The sequence below is a fragment of the Aegilops tauschii genome, chromosome 2 (genome assembly GCF_002575655.3).
Source record: "Aegilops tauschii subsp. strangulata cultivar AL8/78 chromosome 2, Aet v6.0, whole genome shotgun sequence".
Classification (NCBI taxonomy): Eukaryota; Viridiplantae; Streptophyta; class Magnoliopsida; order Poales; family Poaceae; genus Aegilops; species Aegilops tauschii.
This window is the reverse complement of record NC_053036.3, coordinates 538,342,100-538,364,670: the sequence shown is the minus strand read 5'-3', so window position 1 is coordinate 538,364,670 and position 22,571 is coordinate 538,342,100. Positions and strand designations below refer to the sequence as shown.

The window sequence follows — 22,571 nt, the reverse complement described above, 5'->3', positions numbered from 1 at the left end:
GATCACGTCAGTGCGTGATCGTGTGCGCGAGCCGGGACGTGCAGGGCGTGGCGTCATGGAGGAGCTCGGCGTGCGTCGCCAAGGAGCTCGACGTGGCCGGTGGAGAAGAAGCTCGGCGTGCGATCATCGAGGAAGAACATGGAGGCAGCGTCAAGCGTCGAGGAGGCCGTAGGAGCGGCCATGGCGGGACGTCGACGACGAGCCTGACATGTGCAAAGTCATGGCTTGGGGCGTGAATGTTAGCAGCAAGCCATGCCCATGATGTATGTGCGTGTGTGTCCGTTGCGTACGAGTGCTCGGGCCGTTGTGTGTGGGCGAGACGAGCGGTGGAGTGACCGCGTCGGGGCGCTGGACTCGGCCTGCAGCGACTGCGTGCGTGCGCGGGCCTGGGAGCGCGGGACACGGGGGATACGTGCGTCGTGCGTGCTGACCCGAGTTGTGGGGCGTGCGTGCATTGGAGTCGATCTGCAGCTTGCCGCGTACGTAGCGTGAACGAGCTGCATGCAGTAGCGGCCGTTGCTGTTCGTTGGAGCCCGGCCGCGCCGCACGCGTACGAGCGCGTCGTGGGCGCAGGCGAGGCGTACGGATCATCGTGGACCTCGTGGAAGAGCTGCATGGCCCCATGCACGAGAGCGGCCGGGTCGCAGTGTGAGCGCGTGTGCGCGTGGGTAGTTGGCTAAGTGTGTTGTGTGGGCTAGCTAGCTAGGCTATATAACCGGTCATGTATCTGGTGTGGATTGAGTTTGTGCTCAAGCAAAAAGACGTCGTACGTGCGGCGGGTGGAGTTCGGGCTCCAGGAAAAACACTTGTGTCTGGTGTCCTTCTTCTTCCTCCTCCTCCTTCTTCGCTGTGTCAGAAAGAGAGCGAGAGGGAGGTGCACCGAGAGAGAGGAAGGGGAAGACCACGACAACAACACCCGAGTCCGAGCCGCCGGCGCCCTTCAGCCGCTGTGTCGATTTGCCGCGCTGACCCGCCCCTGCACCAGCCAGCAGCGTTGACCCGGCCACCCGCCCCTCGCTCCCGCTCAGTCTGGCCTCAGAGCCGCCCTGCCTCGACAGGCTCGTCTCACCTCTCCTGCAAGTCGCCGATGAAGACTGACACCTGACACCTGTGGGTTGTTATAGTTTTTGGCTTCAGTTACCACAACGTCGATGGTTTCAAGTTGTACAAGGCCTGAAGGTTACTATGCTAATGAAGGGTACGGCGAAGGAGATACCCTGGGCAGTGCATGCATCCCATAGTTAGATTCCTATCTAAACCTGAGCCTCCTCAGAGCTCAGAGCTTCTCGGCCGTCCGATCTCGAGCTTGATGCGTTCTGTACCGTCAGATCGGCCTCCTGGTTGTTCTCAGCCGTTGGATATAATGGATGGTTGGAGCAATGAGCAGTGATTTTTTTTCTCACCGCGGGATATTAGGCGTGTCTCTCTGATCAATCGGCCGCGCCGCTGCTGGGCCACACCTGTCTGTGGCTTAGGTGCGCAGACGCCTAGTGCGGGTGACCCGCGGTTAAAAAATCGTGCCACCGTGTGTAATTTTTGGATCCCGCCAAGGGCATTTACGGAATTTCGCGTCTTGGCCCTTGCGTGGCGTGGCGTGGGTGGGTTGTTTCTGTGTAAAGTAGAGGAGCGAGCCCGATTGGGCGAGAACCCTAGCCGCCATCCCCGCTGCGCTCCTCGGACGAGACTTGCCTGCTCCCCGCACGTGTGCCCGTCCGTGCTCCCGCATACATGGCTTGATTTGATTGGAACAAAATGAGGCCCGGCCCCATCTCTTTAAAATAGGGGGGGAGATGATTAGATTAGAAAAAAAAAGAAAAAAGTAGGATGAAGTGGGAGCATGGGAAGGGAGCAGGCAAGCCGGATCCGCGCTCCTCTCCTTCTCTCCCGCATCCCGCATCTCGTCCCCCTTCCTCTCCCATCGCCGCGTTCGCCGCCACCGCTGCTCTCCCCGTCGTCATCGCGCCGCCATCCCCGCCTCCTCCCTGGGCGCCGCATCTCCTCCCTCTTCCTCTCCCACCGCCACGTTCGCCGCCACCGCTGCTCTTCCCGTCGCCCTCGCCCTCGCGGTGCCATCCCTGCATCCTCCCTGGACGCGGCGAGGATGGCGACTGGGCGCTGCGGGCGCACTGAGCACGCCCCGGAGCACCGCGGCCTCTGGTTCGGCTTCTCGACTGGCGGCCGCCTCTGCGCATGGGACGACTCCCTCCCTCGCATCTCTCTCGCGCCGTCGTCGCCATCCTGCGGTCTTCGTCCTTCCGCCCTCCCTTTCTCCAGTCTGAGCCACTGCCAGCATGGGAGTAGGTCTGCGGTGCCATTGCTCCGCTCGATCTACTTATTACTCGCGTGCGGCGGCAGAAGGAGGTCCTGCAGTCCGCTTCCACACAACTCCTCGCGCCTCAGCGTCGTTTCCAACGTCGATGTGTGGGCCGAGTTCTCCAGCGGTGCTGTCGGCTAGGTGAGGCCCCCATCACCGCTGAGGACCAGCCCACCGCGCTCGCTGCCGTCGGCCGCGCCGCGCTCGCCAGCGCACAGAGCACGCCTTTACATGTTGTGATTCAGGGCGTCGCTGATGCCCTCCCTGTACATGCCTTCGCCTCGGTGAGACGTCTTACTTAATAATTATGTTCAATGCTCAAACTGTTCGTCAGTTTGAGGAGTACTGCATCACAAGACAATGGTGGGATTCACGTCAAAGAGTATGTACTGTCGTGTGACTAAGATTGAGTTCTTTGGCTGATGTTGATGGGGATTTTAAAGTTTCAATGCTGAAGCATTGATGCAGACCTAGAAAAGTAATCAAGCGCATCGGAACATAATCCAGGGGAAGTTGGTTTTTAGTTCTTAGGTTGGAATCTTTTAGTCCACTGCTCTAATTGTTTCTCTTGGAACTTAGTCAAATGTATCATCTGAGTTTCTTCAGGTCAATAAACTGGGTGTATATATTAGGCATGGGCCAATTGTCACCTTCTTTCCTTTTTAATTCTTCAGGCCAATAAACTTTGGTATAACGAACTGGCCACGCAAGTTCCTGAGTCGACAAGGCCACTCCTAAGGCAAATTGCAGCCTGCACGTATTGGTGCTTTAACAGATTTTTCCTTGTGGTGTGGTTAGTTCACCTTTCTTTCCTTATCGGGTGTATATATACCACCTACACAGTATGTGCATTAAGTTTTGTCTGGAGTACCCTAATCAATTGTGTGCTAATTTTAACAGGAATCAGCTGCTCGAAGGGAAGAAGCTTGGGCTGGTGCGGAGAGAACCTTGAACTCTCGCCTTCATGTCTGCAGTCTGCTCTGTACTGCCATGAGTACCTATTTTCATGTAGTTTATGCTCTTCTTCCCCTTTGCTTATCATACATAAACCACTTACTCACTTATTTTCACCCCCCTAATTATTTCGAGATATTCATACCATGTTATCTGAAAACAGTAGCAAGTCACTTTAATTAACCTCTTCATATATCTCAGATTATTGAAGCTGTCCTTTTTGTTCTGCTATGTCCTTTCAAGTCCCAAGTCACTAACTTTCTTACGATATTCTTTATTTTATCCTATTAGATTCCAAATCTGACTTTGGGCAACTGCTTGAGGGAGTTTCCACTTCTCTTTTTGTGTGTGATTCTTGCTATAATGGAACTGGTAATGTTGTGTGAATACTATTGAAGCACCTATTAAGTCCAAATCATCCGAAGAATGAGACAATAGTGATGAAAATCAGATAAAAGTATTTCTTAATCCTGCATTTAGTTTTTCCTTCCTCTTTCACTAAAATGTGTACTAACATTTTCTGAAGAACAGAACTAGGGCAGTGCACAACTGCACATATAAGATTTATTTGTTCTTCTTTCATGTTGGAGGGAGTGGCAGTACCTTGCCAGTTAAACTATATTCTTTCTTATTAGAGAGCTTTGTATATTCTCTAGCGGATTAATGTTTTCTTTCTTGGTTGTGATTTATTTGGCATTTGAGGTGATCACAAATAGGAGCTGCGACAGAAAAATGTCGTTTTAGTTCCTCTCATGTGACTGGCCAGTTTTGGGCGTTCATTTCATGCCCAGAGTCTTGCAAGTTGTACCCGAGATTTGCTATGGTTTCTTATGTCTTTGTTTCATGTTTATTTTGGGTTTTGCTTTGTGGCCTCAAATCCAGTGTATCCTTGATTCTATATTTATTGAATAAATGTCTGCAGTCTGCATTCAGTTCTGTAACATAGAAGTTTGGCCTGCTCCTCTTCATCTCCACTGGTCCACTGTTTTTCTGGTTTTATCATAAAAAGGAAGATACTGCTTTTTTATAGCTCATTGGTATTCATAGCCTTACAGGAGGCTGATTCTTAAAATGGCTAATTAACAAGCAACAATGTAGATGCGTATCTTCCACTATCTGATCTTTCCCCGTCCCACAGACCATATAAATGCATGTGTCAGAAGGCTGATTAGAAACTGCTCTTTAGTACCGGCTGCCCTCTATCTGAAAGATCAAACATTTACTTCCTCCTATTCTAATGCCGATGCTTTGCTTTTGTGATTGCAGACCGCTTGCGATGTTGAGTAGGTCACCACGTTCAAAGACGAGCACTTAGAGAAGTGTGTGCTCGCCTAGGACCCAATGGGTTTCTTGAGAGTTGGCTGCACATCGTTGGTTTCTGATGCACCCAACAGGCATACATGAGGTCTGCCCTGGGTTTTACCTTGGTCTTGCAGTTAGCAAATCAACTTTTTGGAATGTTCAAGGTCATGGTTCTATACTAAATAGTACCAGCTTGCTGCCTTTGTCGACTTCAGTTACATTTAGTTAAGTCTTTCATCCATCCATATTTTTTGAGATTTGAAACCAGGGTGCACATCACAATATGTCAGCCATGATGTCAGGAGCCCCTTAATTGCACTTTCTTTTGGGTTCGAGCATGTTTGATTGCTAATAGCGAACTTTTTTGAAAGAAATGAAGAATATAAAAATAACTTTCTTTTTTCTAACATGGCTTGATTTATATTTGCTTGTACATATTCTATGAGGAGATAGTCTCCGATGTCTACTAGGTCCAAACAAGATTTTTTTTCCGAGTCAGAACCAACAGCTCCAATTTAAAAGAAGTATAGACACGAACAAATATTTGCAAGCTAGATTATTTAGACTACGGTAGGATTTGTCGGGATAATTAGAGATGGTCATGGATAACTTGGTCAAACCAAATAGATAAGAACACACCTGAATCCAGGCTTGTGCTCTGTTTTGTATGTCTCGTGTACGAGCAGAGTCTTTGTGTATGTTGTAAGCTAGAACTATTTGTACCTGCCAAAACCTATCTGTGTGCCTCTAGCCCTGTATACATATTTGGTCAATACCTGAATGTTCAAAAGCTATACTTAGGCGGGTTTCCATATTACTCTTTGTATTCTTATTACTTTGTTCCCCTTTGTGTGTGTGCATCATGGTGACCCGATTGTCCATTTCTTCTTTGATAGCCTTTAAGACTTCAATTACGATATTAATACTTGCAGTTCATGAGTTCTACATTAATCGTCTGATGGATTGTAAATGCAAGAAACTACTTTGTGTGTTTTAAACTTTGAATCTCTTTTCTCCCACTGGTTTTCCTATGAAACTGGAGGGCTTCATGAGTGTTTTGGACATGTTCTATCAAGACATTTTCCATGTACATATTGAGTTCAGATGTTATTTTCTGTGACCTTTAATAGAAGTATCCACTCATGTTGTTTTTTCAGATTGTTATTTCCTCCAGGAAAATCATTTTTTCTTCACTTCTTGGGCCACCATTACCTAAATTTTCTTGGAGCGGTGAGGAACTTTAGCCATTCTTGACAAAGGACATCCGAAGACTCCGACAGATAACATATTTGTTGGCATTGACTTTTGTCATTCTCGAAACCTTTTTAGGCTGCTACCTGATTATCACTAGCCTTTTTTTTGTATAAACATCTTGCATTCAGTATTTTGTACTATTTGGCTGCCCCTTAATGCGCTACTCAGGCTTTGGTCATTTTTTTATATAAAAATGATTTGATGTAATTATTGTGAATGGTCTTTTGACCTGCAGAATGTATTCCTTTCTACAGTATATCCTTATCTATCAAACTGTGTTGCTTTTGATATATTGATAGTGTATAACCAGTGCATCAATTGAACCTTTTTTTACCTTTCTTTTGGTATATTTTTAGTGTATACTGAAGTTTTAGACTCTGCACCACAGTGCCGATTCGCTTCAGGTAGTATAGATACTTGACAGAAGTCAATTCTTGCCAAAAAAAAATATAGAAGGTTGTCTAGAATTTACGCCTTGTACAGAGACATAACACAATTGAGTGGCTAAACTTTATGCCCCATTGCTTTTAAACAAATTAAGTACTTCTACTTTTTCATAGGCATGTAAATGAAGTTATTATTTTGGATAACATGCTAAGCTTGTGCCATAATAATAGTATACGTGCACACACGCTTAGCAACAAGAGTTGGGACCCGGCAACGCGCGCCAAGGCGCGCTGCTGCTCTAGTATATGATGAGTCAAAGACCAATCCGCCTACAATAATGGAATAGGAGTCCAGCGGGCAAGTACCAAACTAGTAAAAATTGCAGCAGATCAAAGTGCAGGAACAAACAGCTCCAACGTTGCATGGGGAATCAGCCAAAGCTAACATGATTAGCCTCGGCCAATGCAATTTTGGCGTTTAAAAAAAAAACTGCCATTTTGGGCACGTCCTCCAAAGCTTGATGGATGCATGGGTGGATAGGAAGGCCTTTTGCTTCGACCGCTAGAAAAACCAGGTGCTCTCAACACTGATCTTTTGTGTCCGTACATGTTAATTCTTTTTAGAAAATATTTTCTTTTTTCCTGGCATGTACTCCCTCCGTAAATTAATATAAAAGCGTTTAGATTACTACTTTAGTGATCTAAACGCTCTTATATTAGTTCACAGAGGGAGTACTGTTTTTTACATGATGATCAAGGATGCACGTCAACGCACCAGAAGTGCCTACGTTCGTCCGTGATGTTGTGTGTGACTGCGTGAGGGACAATCGCGCAGGCTGCCGCTTCCGTGATCCGGCTTACAACGCCGTGGCCGACTCGCCCGTCCGCGCCGCCTTACAACGCCACGGACGACTCGTCCGTCCGCGCGGCCGGTTCACACGTCCGTACCGGCTTACAACGCGGAGGACAACTTGCTCGTCCGCACCGGCTTACAACGCTCCGGCCGACTTATCTGTCTGCTCCCATGGTCGAGTCGCCCGTCATTGATTTCAGCTTCACCGCAGTGATCAACAACTCTGCGACGGATAAATTCCGGCTCAACATATCAGGTGAAATGCATCCAATATATTTTTTACATATTCATTTCTTTAAAAGAGCAATTACTCTGGCTTGAATGTTTTTCAATGCAGGACAAATTGTCTATAGCAAAAAGGGACTATTATATCACTGAGCTATTGGATAACTCATGCCGGTTTATATCACGGTTAAATATGGAGAATCTCAAGCCAACTCCTCGAGTCGTCTTGAGACTCGGGGGCCACAATGACATGACTCGGCAGAATTGGCCAGTTTCAGTGAATTCAAGAACTCCGGGTCATTGGAGGGAAGATAACCCGGTCCCGGAGGCTACCGCTATATTGGTAAAAAAATTAAAGGCCGTCAGAAAATTTCTGGCTTAAAAAAAAGGATTCCGGTTTAAAATCCGGCTCATGGGAAAGCTGTCTCCCACAAAGCTTTGAAGCTCTCAATATCCGGTTTAAGAATTTCCGGTTCAAAAAGAATTAATCTCTCGCAAGTTTGAGTTCTCAGAAAAATTAAAGGGACCAAAGAGAGTCTGTTGCAAAGCACAACTCAAACATAGGTACCCGCTGAGCACAGCTCAAAAATATTGCTTGGGGGCTCTTTGTTCTAAAGGACAAGAGTTTTTATGACCCTTGTAATAGGCTTAAAAGCCAGGCTTGGAAGCCAGGTGTATTCACCTAAAACCCCGGGTTATCCTGCCTGTATGCCAGATGCTTCTCCATCAGGTAATCCTGATTGACCCGCCAAACTCTTAACAGTCAATCTTTTAAACAAGACCCTGAACTCGTTAAAGTTAAAACGCCGGTTTGTCATGTGAGGGCACGGCTTACGAAAAGTAAGGAGAAGCTCAGGCTGAAAAGCCGCCTTCCTTGAAACTTGGTTACACCGGCCTGTTTTGCATGATGCTACTCCGACCCCGCCATACTCTCGATAAGTCAATCTTTTAAAGACCCTGAACTTATCCAGGTTAATATGATGATTGGGTCATGTGAGAGTCGGCTCACAGAAAGTGCGGATACTCCAGCGGCTATCATGCTAGTTTCATTGAAGAAGATATTTTGGCTTGGCGGCCTATGAAAGCCTCGTGTTTTTATTTGGATTTGTATCACCTCTTTTTTACCATATGGTTTTTAACAAGTCGGGCCAAGCAGCCCTGATTATGTCTCATATTTGGGATATTACCCCTACCCTGGTTATGGACTTCTTGAAGGAAATATGCCCTAGAGGCAATAATAAAGTTATTATTTATTTCCTTATTTCATGATAAATGTTTATTATTCATGCTAGAGTTGTATTAACCGGAAACATAATACATGTGTGAATATATAGACAAACATAGTGTCACTAGTATGCCTCTACTTGACTAGCTCGTTAATCAAAGATGGTTGAGTTTCCTAGCCATGGACATGAGTTGTCATTTGATTAACGGGATCACATCATTAGGAGAATGATGTGATTGACATGACCCATTCTGTTAGCTTAGCACTTGATCATTTAGTATGTTGCTATTGCTTTCTTCATGACTTATACATGTTCCTATGACTATGAGATTATGCAACTCCCGTTTACCGGAAGAACACTTTGTGTGCTACCAAACGTCACAACGTAAATGGGTGATTATAAAGGTGCTCTACAGGTGTCTCCGAAGGTACTTGTTGAGTTGGCGTATTTCGAGATTAGGATTTGTCACTCCGATTGTCGGAGAGGTATATCTGGGCCCACTCGGTAATGCACATCACTATAAGCCTTGAAAGCATTGTAACTAATGTATTACGGAACGAGTAAAGAGGCTTGCCAGTAACGAGATTGAACTAGGTATTGAGATACCGACGATCGAATCTCGGGCAAGTAACATACCGATGACGAAGGGAACAATGTATGTTGTTATGCAGTTTGACCGATAAAGATCTTCGTAGAATATGTAGGAGCCAATATGAGCATCCAGGTTCCGCTATTGGTTATTGACCGGAGACGTGTCTCGGTCATGTCTACATAGTTCTCGAACCCGTAGGGTCCGCATGCTTAACGTTCGGTGACGATTTGTATTATGAGTTTATGTGTTTTGATGTACCGAAGGTAGTTCGGAGTCCCGGATGAGATCGGGGACATGACGAGGAGTCTCGAAATGGTCGAGACGTAAAGATCGATATATTGGACGACTATATTCGGACATCGGAAAGGTTCTGAGTGATTTGGGTATTTTTCGGAGTACCGGAGAGTTACGGGAATTCGCCGGGGAGTATATGGGCCTTATTGGGCTTTAGGGGAAAGAGAGAAGGGAGGCTGCGCGCCCCCCAATGCTTAGTCCGAATTGGACTAGGGGGAGGGCGGCGCCCCCTCCTTCCTTCTCTTCTCTTTTCCCTTTCCTTCTCTCCTACTCCTACTACTTGGAAGGGCTCCTAGTTCTACTAGGAAAGGAGGAATCCTACTCCCGGTGGGAGTAGGACTCCCCTAGGGCGCGCCATAGAGAGGGCCGGCCCTCCCCCTCCTCCACTCCTTTATATACGGGGAAGGGGGAACCCCTTGGAAACACAACAATTGATCTCTTGATCTCTTAGCCGTGTGCGGTGCCCCCCTCCACCATTGTGACGCCCCCGATTTGACCGTACACTAATCATGCACGCAAATGTGTACGATCAAGATCAGGGACTCACGGGAAGATATCACAACACAACTCTACAACATAAATAAGTCATACAAGCATCATAATACAAGCCAGGGGCCTCGAGGGCTCGAATACAAGTGCTCGATCATAGACGAGTCAGCGGAAGCAACAATATCTGAGTACAGACATAAGTTAAACAAGTTTGCCTTAAGAAGGCTAGCACAAAAGTAGCAACCATCGAAAAGGCAAGGCCTCCTGCCTGGGACCTCCTAACTACTCCTCGAAGCCGAACTCCACGTAGAATCATCCTCGGGGTCTCTAGCTCCTGGACTCCAGCATCTGGTTGCGGCAACCAGGTAGAAAGGAAAGGGGGAAAAGAAGAAGGAAAGCAACCGTGAGTACTCATCCAAAGTACTCGCAAGCAAGGAGCTACACTACATATGCATGGGTATATGTGTAAAGGGGCATATCAGTGGACTGAACTGCAGAATGCCAGAATAAGAGGGGGATAGCTAGTCCTGTCGAAGACTACGCTTCTGGCCATCTCCATCTTGCAGCATGTAGAAGAGAGTAGATTGAAGTCCTCCAAGTAGCGTCGCATAGCATAATCCTACCCGGCGATCCCCTCCTCGTCACCCTGTTAGAGAGCGATCACCGGGTTATATCTGGCACTTGGAAGGGTGTGTTTTATTAAGTATCCAGTTCTAGTTGTCATAAGGTCAAGGTACAACTTCGGGTCGTCCTTTTACCGAGGGACACGGCTATTTGAATAGATAAACTTCCCTGCAGGGGTGCACCACATAACCCAACACGCTCGATCCCATTTGACCGGACACACTTTTCTGGGTCATGCCCGGCCGCGGAAGATCAACACGTCGCAGCCCCACCTAGGCTCAACAGAGCGGTCAACACGCCGGTCTAAATCCTATGCACGCAGGGGTCTGGGCCCATCGCCCATTGCACACCTGCACGTTGCGTGCGCGGCCGGAAGCAGACCTAGCCTAGTAGGCGTTCCAGTCCAATCCGGCGCGCGCTGCTCCGTCGCTGACGTCAAGAAGAGCTTCGGCTGATACCACGACGTCGGGATACCCATAACTACTCCCGCGTAGATGGTTAGTGCGTATAGACCAAATGGCCAGACTCAGATCAAATACCAAGATCTCGTTAAGCGTGTGAAGTATCTGCGAACGCCGACCAGGGCCAGGCCCACCTCTCTCCTAGGTGGTCTCAACCTGCCCTGTCGCTCCGCCACAAAGTAACAGTCGGAGGCCGTCAGGAACCCAGGCCCACCTCTACCGGGGTGGAGCCACCTGTCCTTTCAGCCCCCTCATCAGAATCACTTGCGGGTACTCCTCGAGCCGACCCGACTTTAGTCACCACATGTGTCATGTATATAATGTATATAGTATATACCCATGATCACCTCCCGAAGTGATCACGGCCCAGTAGTATAGCATGGCAGACGGACAAGAGTGTAGGGCCACTGATGGAACACTAGCATCCTATACTAAGCAGTAGGATAGCAGGTAAGGGTAACAACTGTAGCAACAATGACAGGCTATGCATCAGGATAGGATTAACGGAAAGCAGTAACATGCTACACTACTCTAATGCAAGCAGTATAGAGAAGAATAGGCAATATCTGGTGATCAAGGGGGGGGGGCTTGCCTGATTGCTCTGGCAAGTAGGAGGGATCGTTAACTCCGTAGTCGAACTGGGCAGCAGCAACGTCAGTCTCGTAGTCTACCGGAGAGAAGAGGGGGAAGAAACAGTAAATACAATGCAAACATAAGCATGACGATGCGTGACATGACAATGAGCGGTGCTAGGTGTGCCCTAACGCGGCAGTAGGTGGTACCGGCGAAGGGGGGAACATCCGGGAAAGTATTCCCGATGTTTCGCGTTTTCGGACAGTCGGACCGGAGGGGGAAAAGTTCCATGTTCGCTATGCTAGGAACGTGTGGCTGACAAATGGACTACGTATTCGGATTCGTCTCGTCGTTCTGAGCAACTTTCATGTACAAAGTTTTTCATCCGAGCTACGGTTTATTTTATATTAAATTTAAAGATTTAAATCATTTTTAGAATTTAATAAATTAATTTAATTCGAAATTTAATTAATGCATCAGCATGACGTCAGCAGTCAATGTTGACCGTTGACCTGGCCAACCTGACAGGTGGGTCCCACCTGTCAGGGGCTGTTAGCTAATTAACAGTAGTTAATTAGGTTAATAAATCTTAATTAGTTAATATTAACAGGATTAATTAAGTTAATTAATTATCTTAATTAATTAATTAATTTTATTATTTATTTATTTATTTATTTTAAATCATTATTTATTTATTTATTTATTCCTTTTTTTGGGGGTGGGCCCCATATGTCATAGGCAAGGGGGCCATAGCGGGTGTGGGCTACGGGCACAGCCCGAACGGGCGAGGGGGATACGGGCGACGGGCGCCAGCCCGCCCGACAGGGCGCTGCGGCCAGCAGGTGAAGGGGGCCGGCGCAGGGCCCGGCGCCGGCGACAGTGGCCGGAGCGGGGCGTCGGGCGACCAGGACTCGCGTCGGCACGGGCGAGCGCGAGGGGAGGTCGTGGGCGCGACGACTGGAGGCGTCGCGGTTGGGCGAGGCAAGCGGCCAGGCAGAGTGGGGCGCGCGCGGGCAGCATCGGCACTAGCAGCGGCGGCGCAGCAAGCAGGCTGCAGCGCGGGGAGCGGGGTGGGGGCCGGCGTGAGGCAGTAAGCCAGCGGGCGGGCGTGGCCAGTGTGGGGCGCACGAGGAAGCAGGAGGCACGGGCGCGTGGCGCGCGAACGCGCGCGCTTCGGCGCGGCCAGGAGCAGGGGTGCGGCGATGCGGTTGTGCACGGGCCGGCGGGAGAGCGTGCTCGGCCACAGGGGCTAACGGAGGAGAAGGGGGAGCTCACGGGGTGTTGTAGGGAACGGGGCAGTGGGGCTCGAGGAGGAGGTCGGAGACGTCGTTCCGGCGGGGAGGCAGACCATCATGGTAGCTCCGGGCGGCGGCGGGGTCCGGTGGGCGTCGGGGTCGACGCGGTTGTCGGGGGCGAGCGCCGTCCGGTGGGGAGGAGGATGGGGATGCGGCGCAGGAGGTTGGGAGCCGCGAGGAGGAGGCCGGGGGTGGCGGTGCTCGGCGCCGGCGAGCGGCGGCCTCTAGGGAGCGGCGGCTCGGGTGTCGGTCGCCCGCTCCACTGAGCGTGCGCGCGTGTGGCGGCGCGAGTGAGGGGAACGATGGGGGAATCAAGTGTAGTGGGGGGTAGGTGGAGTTAGGGTTCGGGGGGGATAGGCCATATAGGCCGTGACTGGGCCAACCGGTTGGTTAACTAGCTGGGCCGGTTGGCCCAGCGTGGGGGGGGGTCTTTCATTTTATTTTTGTTTTATTATTTTATTTATTTCACCTTTTCTGTTTTAGTTTTGTTTCCTATTACTTCTTTTTTTGTTTTAGTAAAATATACACTTATCATCTCAATTAGTATCTCAACTTAGTCCATAGCCACAAAAAGTGTAGTCCTCAAATAAATTAGTTTGACATTTTATTAATTAAAAAAAAGGTATTTAAATAATTGTTTTTGCTGTTGTTTTAATCATCTTAAGGTATTTAAACATTTTATAAAGGTGTGGTTTCTCCACCATAATTACCTATGTAATATTTGATTCACTCCGAACATTTTAGTTTTAATATTTGAAAACTTTTATGTTTGCCTGATTTTGAATTTGAATTTTGAACCGGTTTTTTGAACTAACGAGAGATTAGTAACAGTAACCGAGGTGATGTGGCATCATTAGCGTGGGATTACTGTAGCCTAATTATCCGGGCGTTACAATTCTTCTCCACTACAAGAAATCTCGTCCCGAGATTTAAGAGGTAGAGTAAGGGGAAAAGTTCTGGTTACGGAATTCTAACGAATCTTCTCGGTCTTGGTTGCTCTTCTCGAAGAAGTTGATCCGTTACGTTGATGTCTTCATTTTTCATGCTTAAGGTAATCATGATGAAGCTGGCATCCTTTCTTCAGGAACTCCATCGTACTTACGAAGGACAAGGGGTAACTTCGGAATAACAGACCTCTGAACGGTTGACTATCTGGTTGATAACATCGGGGAAGGTGGCAGAAAGTAACTCTCGAATGGAAATTTAAGACAATATCGAGAGCAAAGTAAGGAGGTACCGTGGGGAAGTTTCGAGCGGGCAGGCAATCGCTCGATGCCTGTAGGGTTCAGAGCAACGGCAATAAGTATTGTGTTTGATACCAAAATTGATGATCTCACGAAAGGTGGCACGTGAATTACATACGAAGCCAAACGTGAGAAATAACCTTGGGAACAGGGGGTGTACAAGAGAGTCAGGTTTCGATCCTGTGGAACTGTGGGTTATGGGCCCACCATGTGGTTTTTTTTGTAGGAGCAGTGACATCTTGCACGGTCATGATAGCAAGGCATGTCAGAGAGTACCCTGTCAGTTATGTCGACAACACGTTGGTACCAAGGGCGAGGGACGAAGAGAACTATTTTCCTGCTCGTTGAAACGAGGCGGACCAATAGGCAAGTTCTCATCCATCGGTGGCTACCGAAATGTCCTCAACAAAAGTAACATGGTCTACTGAGAGAGTGGTACAACGAGGTGCTCAACTAAGCAGGGAATTATCTCTGCTCAGCTAAGTCAGATTACAAGAAAGGTTAAACAAAACAATGGAAAGGAAAATATGATTATCAGATTAAACAGAACAATGGAAAGGAAAATGTGTTTAAACACATATTTCAAGGGTATAACCTTCCCAAGGTCAAGCAGAGCATGATATCCATGACAGGATATAATGTAGAAAACCCTTTAGGTAAGGGGAGAGAAATTTCATGTCATTACCCATACAACGGTGTCTGGTTAATTGAGCAGGAAACAATTAGCTTTGGGCTTCAAATGTTTTTATTGAAGATCGGAGTACCATAGACATTCTTCGAGATAGCATTGACATGGTCAACAGGTGAAGATCAGACTTTGGAAACAAAAAGGATCCATCAGGAACAACTTATAGAATAAGTCTTACAATTCCCTCATGGAAGAATGGCTAACCTTGCTAAAAGGAAATGGTAACAATAGGTCCTCCGGCCAGGTGTGCTAGGCATGACATCGCCCTACCGGGTCATATAAAGACCAATGTATAACTCTTGGAAATATGTTCCAACCATCATATCTGACCGAGGTTCAGATCTGATTGGTGTCAGGATACCTCAGACTCAGGATGTCTGAGAAGAAAGGTGCAACACAAATTGATGGGATGACATTGTAAGATTCTCGGGAAATGAACTATGAAAGCAAGTTCCGAAACAAGAGTTCATCATTAAACCAAGGAGAGGATGAGGGGGTGGCTGATGGACTCAGCGACAATTCCTCGAGATTTCCAAAAAGAGGGATTTCCACACTTATGTGAACAAGGAGATAACATTTGTCACATCAAATGATATAATGAGGTATGCTCGAGGAAAACATACACAATTAAACATTTGTTGAAAGGTGCACCCGAAATATGGGCTTAGGTAGAATGATCTATGTTAGAACGGTGATTCGATAACCAATACACAAGGAATGAAACTATCGTTCATTAACTTACAAGCAATAGGGTTGCCGGAAGTTTTGAATTTTACACATCACAGTCCAGTTGTCTGTATTCCGGTTAGAAACAACAGGGAGGGACCAAGGAATGAACAGAGATGGCGAGAAGTAATAATACATCAAGAATTCTCAAGAGGTGGAGAAATTCTCACGACCTTCTTGACATAAAAGATGGTAATATTCCAAGGTGAAGAAGAACATATGCTAGATAGCAAGGAACTCAAGATTCAATCCAAAACATGAACACGTTCGGTGTTGAGGGAAGACAAGGATGTGGTCGATGATAACACAAATCATCGAGGGCAAGGCTGGTATTTCTCACCATGAATTCAATTGATATCATGGAAGAGCTCAAAATGCTGATGATGATCACGACACATTTGTCGAGAGATTTCATGAAGATGTAATCGATCGGAGATAACATCAAGTCAAAGGAATTATGAAGCAAAAGGTTATTGGAACCATGCGTACGACACAAACTCAAAATCAAGCTTGTTGTTCAAGGAGAAATGATATGACGAGGAAAATCGACGTAAGCTTAGCTCATCGTCGAAAGTGGTGCTCCGGGAATAAGGACCAGGTAGCACAATTAAAATTTAGCACGCTAATGATATAGCCGAGCAGGCTAGGAATGACTTGAAGGATTACTAAACTCGTAAGCAATAAAAATTACTTAGAGTTATTGAATCGGAGTGCGGAATTGATTCGCTTATCGGTGTCCTTGAGGGGTTCTAACAACTCAGAACCCGTTGAAAAATGGAATCGGCAAGAATATTAGTTGATGAAGAACTCATAAGAAGTTAAGTAGTTCCTTGGCATTCTCGAGATACCAGGGGGATAATACTCGACGACAGACCAAAGTAGAGGTTGGACGGGGGTATTGCTCTGCAGAGGACAAGTGCTTAAACTTGCACGAGAAATGGTATTTAAAAGGAGAACATGGTCAGAACCACGATTGAAAAGGCCAGATCCTAGATATAAGATGAACTTATACCCAGGGAATAATTAATTTAAGAGAAGCTTTTAATGATAAGATCTACATCGTGTCCATGGGCATGAACGCAAAGTTCAAGGTCGACTCCCACTTCTTCAATGCATAACCTTTCATTCACTTCTCGCGTTTGATGAAGTTGCAGTGTTGAAAATTTTTATCTGGCAAAATACCAGAAGAGTATGACTCATGAAAACTTTCGAGTTCACACATATTATGAAAGGCATAGGTTCAACCCATCGGGGCATCGTGGAAACATATACCACAAGCTTCAGGGGTAAATAACTCAAGCTCGATAGTAGAGCATGGGTGTCAAAACGAGAGGATACAATTTACTAAAGGCATTATGTATCAGGGAAATAACTCACAAGGTGATTAAATATGAGGGCACTGTCGGATAATAATCTAACAAAGGATTTGGTGGCCCACAAGGGATCAGATGTGAGCATCGGTACTCAACTAGAGGAAGAAAGAATGCAAGGGGATCAGATTATAGAAACAACTGGCTAACTCAAAGCTCAAATGCAAAGGAATTATGATTTCCAAATCAAGGGATCAGAAGCAAACGCTCTGATTAAGGATGGATAAGTTGAATAGCCTTAGGGGTACAATCGATGGCAATTCAATTGGTCGATACCAGCTCATGTTTAAAATGACGTTTGAGCTAGAAGGAAGAATCCTAGGATCTGATTGAGGATTGTGAGCATTCGCAATATTTTGAATCAACAGAGTCAAAATGATAATGACAAGGAATGACTATAAGATTACGAGACTTATGGGATTAACCATAACGCAAGCAAGCAAGAATTTCAAGAGCAATAGGCTGCTCAGGATTTTCGGTAGATCGAATGGTATTTTGAACACTTTTGTGAAATACTTGAATCAACTGGGGATGAGCGGATACTCGATAAGGGCGAGAAATTATCCGTAGGGGTATTCAGGTGGCAAGGAACTGCAATGCACTAGGCACAAAATATTCTCGGAACAATAGAGAGAATTTCGGGGTATCTTGTAATAACAAGATCAACTGGGAAACATTGTATGAATGGCGAGGATACGTGGTTATCCATAGGAGTTTATCGATGGAAGGGAATTGCAAAAGCGATGAACACAAGTTCTCGAGTTATCAGCGGAGAGTATCTTTAGGGTCTTCACGTGCAGCAGACGATCATCAGTAATAAGGGGCTCTCCGGGTGAAAGTGATAACGAGATCCTAATGTTAGATTTAGCAAAATTCACTTAATTCGAATAGAAGAGAGATCAGAGTCCCAGAGTATAGACAAGGAGTAAAACATCCTAATACCACCCAATGGCGACGTGGGCCCGTAAGACACACAACCATGTTAGTAAAAGTTTTTACAGTGTCTAGACTCGACTTCGGCCAAGGAGTTGGAAAGGGGGATTCCTACAGGCAGTTGGCTCTGATACCAACTTGTGACGCCCCCGATTTGACCGTACACTAATCATGCACGCAAATGTGTACGATCAAGATCAGGGACTCATGGGAAGATATCACAACACAACTCTACAACATAAATAAGTCATACACGCATCATAATACAAGCCAGGGGCCTCGAGGGCTTGAATACAAGTGCTCGATCATAGACGAGTCAGCGGAAGCAACAATATCTGAGTACAGACATAAGTTAAACAAGTTTGCCTTAAGAAGGCTAGCACAAAAGTAGCAACCATCGAAAAGGCAAGGCCTCCTGCCTGGGACCTCCTAACTACTCCTCGAAGCCGAACTCCACGTAGAATCATCCTCGGGGTCTCTAGCTCCTGGACTCCAGCATCTGGTTGCGGCAACCAGGTAGAAAGGAAAGGGGGAAAAGAGGAAGGAAAGCAACCGTGAGTACTCATCCAAAGTACTCGCAAGCAAGGAGCTACACTACATATGCATGGGTATATGTGTAAAGGGGCATATCAGTGGACTGAACTGCAGAATGCCAGAATAAGAGGGGGATAGCTAGTCCTGTCGAAGACTACGCTTCTGGCCATCTCCATCTTGCAGCATGTAGAAGAGAGTAGATTGAAGTCCTCCAAGTAGCGTCGCATAGCATAATCCTACCCGGCGATCCCCTCCTCGTCACCCTGTTAGAGAGCGATCACCGGGTTATATCTGGCACTTGGAAGGGTGTGTTTTATTAAGTATCCAGTTCTAGTTGTCATAAGGTCAAGGTACAACTCCGGGTCGTCCTTTTACCGAGGGACACGGCTATTCGAATAGATAAACTTCCCTGCAGGGGTGCACCACATAACCCAACACGCTCGATCCCATTTGGCCGGACACACTTTTCTGGGTCATGCCCGGCCGCGGAAAATCAACACGTCGCAGCCCCACCTAGGCTCAACAGAGAGGTCAACACGCCGGTCTAAATCCTATGCGCGCAGGGGTCTGGGCCCATCGCCCATTGCACACCTGCATGTTGCGTGCGCGGCCGGAAGCAGACCTAGCCTAGTAGGCGTTCCAGTCCAATCCGGCGCGCGCCGCTCCGTCGCTGACGTCAAGAAGAGCTTCGGCTGATACCACGACGTCGGGATACCCATAACTACTCCCGCGTAGATGGTTAGTGCGTATAGACCAAATGGCCAGACTTAGATCAAATACCAAGATCTTGTTAAGCGTGTTAAGTATCTGCGAACGCCGACCAGGGCCAGGCCCACCTCTCTCCTAGGTGGTCTCAACCTGCCCTGTCGCTCCGCCACAAAGTAACAGTCGGGGGCCGTCAGGAACCCAGGCCCACCTCTACCGGGGTGGAGCCACCTGTCCTTTCAGCCCCCTCATCAGAATCACTTGCGGGTACTCCTCGAGCCGACCCGACTTTAGTCACCACATGTGTCATGTATATAATGTATATAGTATATACCCATGATCACCTCCCGAAGTGATCACGGCCCAGTAGTATAGCATGGCAGACGGACAAGAGTGTAGGGCCACTGATGGAACACTAGCATCCTATACTAAGCAGTAGGATAGCAGGTAAGGGTAACAACTGTAGCAACAATGACAGGCTATGCATCAGGATAGGATTAACGGAAAGCAGTAACATGCTACACTACTCTAATGCAAGCAGTATAGAGAAGAATAGGCGATATCTGGTGATCAAGGGGGGGGGGCTTGCCTGATTGCTCTGGCAAGTAGGAGGGATCGTCAACTCCGTAGTCGAACTGGGCAGCAGCAACGTCAGTCTCGTAGTCTACCGGAGAGAAGAGGGGGAAGAAACAGTAAATACAATGCAAACATAAGCATGACGATGCGTGACATGACAATGAGCGGTGCTAGGTGTGCCCTAACGCGGCAGTAGGTGGTACCGGCGAAGGGGGGAACATCCGGGAAAGTATTCCCGATGTTTCGCGTTTTCGGACAGTCGAACCGGAGGGGGAAAAGTTCCATGTTCGCTATGCTAGGAACGTGTGGCTGACAAACGGACTACGTATTCGGATTCGTCTCATCGTTCTGAGCAACTTTCATGTACAAAGTTTTTCCATCCGAGCTACGGTTTATTTTATATTAAATTTTAAAGATTTAAATCATTTTTAGAATTTAATAAATTAATTTAATTCGAAATCTAATTAATGCATCAGCATGACGTCAGCAGTCAACGCTGACCGTTGACCTGGTCAACCTGACAGGTGGGTCCCACCTGTCAGGGGCTGTTAGCTAATTAACAGTAGTTAATTAGGTTAATTAATTATTAGGTTAATAAATCTTAATTAGTTAATATTAACAGGATTAATTAAGTTAATTAATTATCTTAATTAATTAATTATATTATTTATTTTAAATCATTATTTATTTATTTTTATATTTTTATTCCTTTTTTTGGGGGTGGGCCCCATATGTCATAGGCAAGGGGGCCATAGCGGGTGTGGGCTACGGGCACAGCCCGAACGGGCGAGGGGGATACGGGCGACGGGCGCCAGCCCGCCCGACAGGGCGCTGCGGCCAGCGGGTGAAGGGGGCCGGCGCAGGGCCCGGCGCCGGCGACAGTGGCCGGAGCGGGGCGTCGGGCGACCAGGACTCGCGTCGGCGCGGGCGAGCGCGAGGGGAGGTCGTGGGCGCGACGACTGGAGGCGTCGCGGTTGGGCGAGGCAAGCGGCCAGGCAGAGTGGGGCGCGCGCGGGCAGCATCGGCACTAGCAGCGGCGGCGCAGCAAGCAGGCTACGGCGCGGGGAGCGGGATGGGGGCCGGCGTGAGGCAGTAAGCCAGCGCGCGGGCGTGGCCAGTGTGGGGCGCACGAGGAAGCAGAAGGCACGGGCGCGTGGCGCGCTTCGGCGCGGCCAGGAGCAGGGGTGCGGCGATGCGGTTTTGCACGGGCCGGCGGGAGAGCGTGCTCGGCCACAGGGGCTAACGGAGGTGAAGGGGGAGCTCACGGGGTGTTGTAGGGAACGGGGCAGTGGGGCTCGAGGAGGAGGTCGGAGACGTCGTTCCGGTGGGGAGGCAGACCATCATGGTAGCTCCGGGTGGCGGCGGGGTCCGGTGGGCGTCGAGGTCGACGCGGTTGTCGGGGGCGAGCGCCGTCCGGTGGGGGAGGAGGATGGGGATGCGGCGCAGGAGGTTGGGAGCCGCGAGGAGGAGGCCGGGGGTGGCGGTGCTCGGCGCCGGCGGGCGGCGGCCTCTAGGGAGCGGCGGCTCGGGTGTCGGTCGCCCGCTCCACTGAGCGTGCGCGCGTGTGGCGGCGCGGGTGAGGGGAACGATGGGGGAATCAAGTGGAGTGGGGGGTAGGTGGAGTTAGGGTTCGGGAGGGGGGGGATAGGCCATATAGGCCGTGACTGGGCCAGCCGGTTGGTTAACTAGCTGGGCCGGTTGGCCCAGCGTGGGGGGGGGGGGGGATCTTTCATTTTATTTCTGTTTATTATTTTATTTATTTCACCTTTTCTGTTTTAGTTTTGTTTCCTATTACTTCTTTTTTTGTTTTAGTAAAATATACACTTATCATCTCAATTAGTATCTCAACTTAGTCCATAGCCACAAAAAGTGTAGTCCTCAAATAAATTAGTTTGACATTTTATTAATTAAAAAAAGGTATTTAAATAATTGTTTTTGCTGTTGTTTTAATCATCTTAAGGTATTTAAACATTTTATAAAGGTGTGGTTTCTCCACCATAATTACCTATGTAATATTTGATTCACTCCGAACATTTTAGTTTTAATATTTGAAAACTTTTATGTTTGCCTGATTTTGAATTTGAATTTTGAACCGGTTTTTTGAACTAACGAGAGATTAGCAACAGTAACCGAGGTGATGTGGCATCATTAGCGTGGGATTACTGTAGCCTAATTATCCGAGCGTTACAACCATAATCCACCTCGATCATATCATAGCGGTGCTTAGGGAAAGCCCTGCGTCGGTAGCAACATCATCACCGTCACCACACCGTCGTGCTGACGGAACTCTCCCTCAAAGCTCGACTGGATCGGAGTTCGAGGGACGTCATCGAGTTGAACGTGTGCAGAACTCGGAGGTGCCGTACGTTTGGTACTTGATTGGTCAGATCATGAAGACATACGACTACATCAACCGCGTTGTGCTAACGCTTCCGCTTTCGGTCTACGAGGTACGTAGACAACACTCTCCCCTCTCGTTGCTATGCATCACCATGATCTTGCGTGTGCGTAGGATTTTTTTTGAAATTACTACGTTCCCCAACAGTGGAATCCGAGCCAGGTTTTATGCGTAGATGTTATATGCACGAGTAGAACACAAGTGAGTTGTGGGCTATACAAGTCATACTGCTTACCAGCATGTCATACTTTGGTTCGGCGATATTGTTGGATGAAGCGGTCCAGACCGACATTACGCGTACGCTTACGCGAGACAGGTTCTACCGACGTGCTTTGCACACAGGTGGCTGGCGGGTGTCAGTTTCTCTAACTTTAGTTGAACCGAGTGTGGCTACACCCGGTCCTTGGGAAGGTTAAAACAGCACTAACTTGATGAACTATCGTTGTGGTTTTGATGCGTAGGTAAGAACGGTTCTTGCTTAGCCCGTAGCAGCCACGTAAAACTTGCAACAACAAAGTAGAGGACGTCTAACTTGTTTTTGCAGGGCATGTTGTG

At 47.8% G+C, this 22,571-nt stretch overlaps 1 long non-coding RNA gene across 4 annotated transcripts; it reads left to right on the top strand.

The window, feature by feature from the left end:
- The first annotated feature begins 1,854 nt into the window (after window positions 1-1,854).
- On the top strand, window positions 1,855-6,114 carry LOC109780594 (uncharacterized). Of its 4 annotated transcripts, none has more exons than XR_012203236.1 (5): window positions 1,855-2,598; window positions 2,989-3,107; window positions 3,215-3,322; window positions 4,535-4,673; window positions 5,728-6,114. It is a non-coding gene; the product is annotated as an uncharacterized lncRNA (long non-coding RNA). The 4 variants fall into 4 exon arrangements; XR_012203237.1 differs by having other exon boundaries at window positions 4,535-4,794; XR_012203238.1 differs by having other exon boundaries at window positions 4,535-4,734; window positions 5,728-5,922.
- The last annotated feature ends 16,457 nt before the right edge of the window (window positions 6,115-22,571 follow it).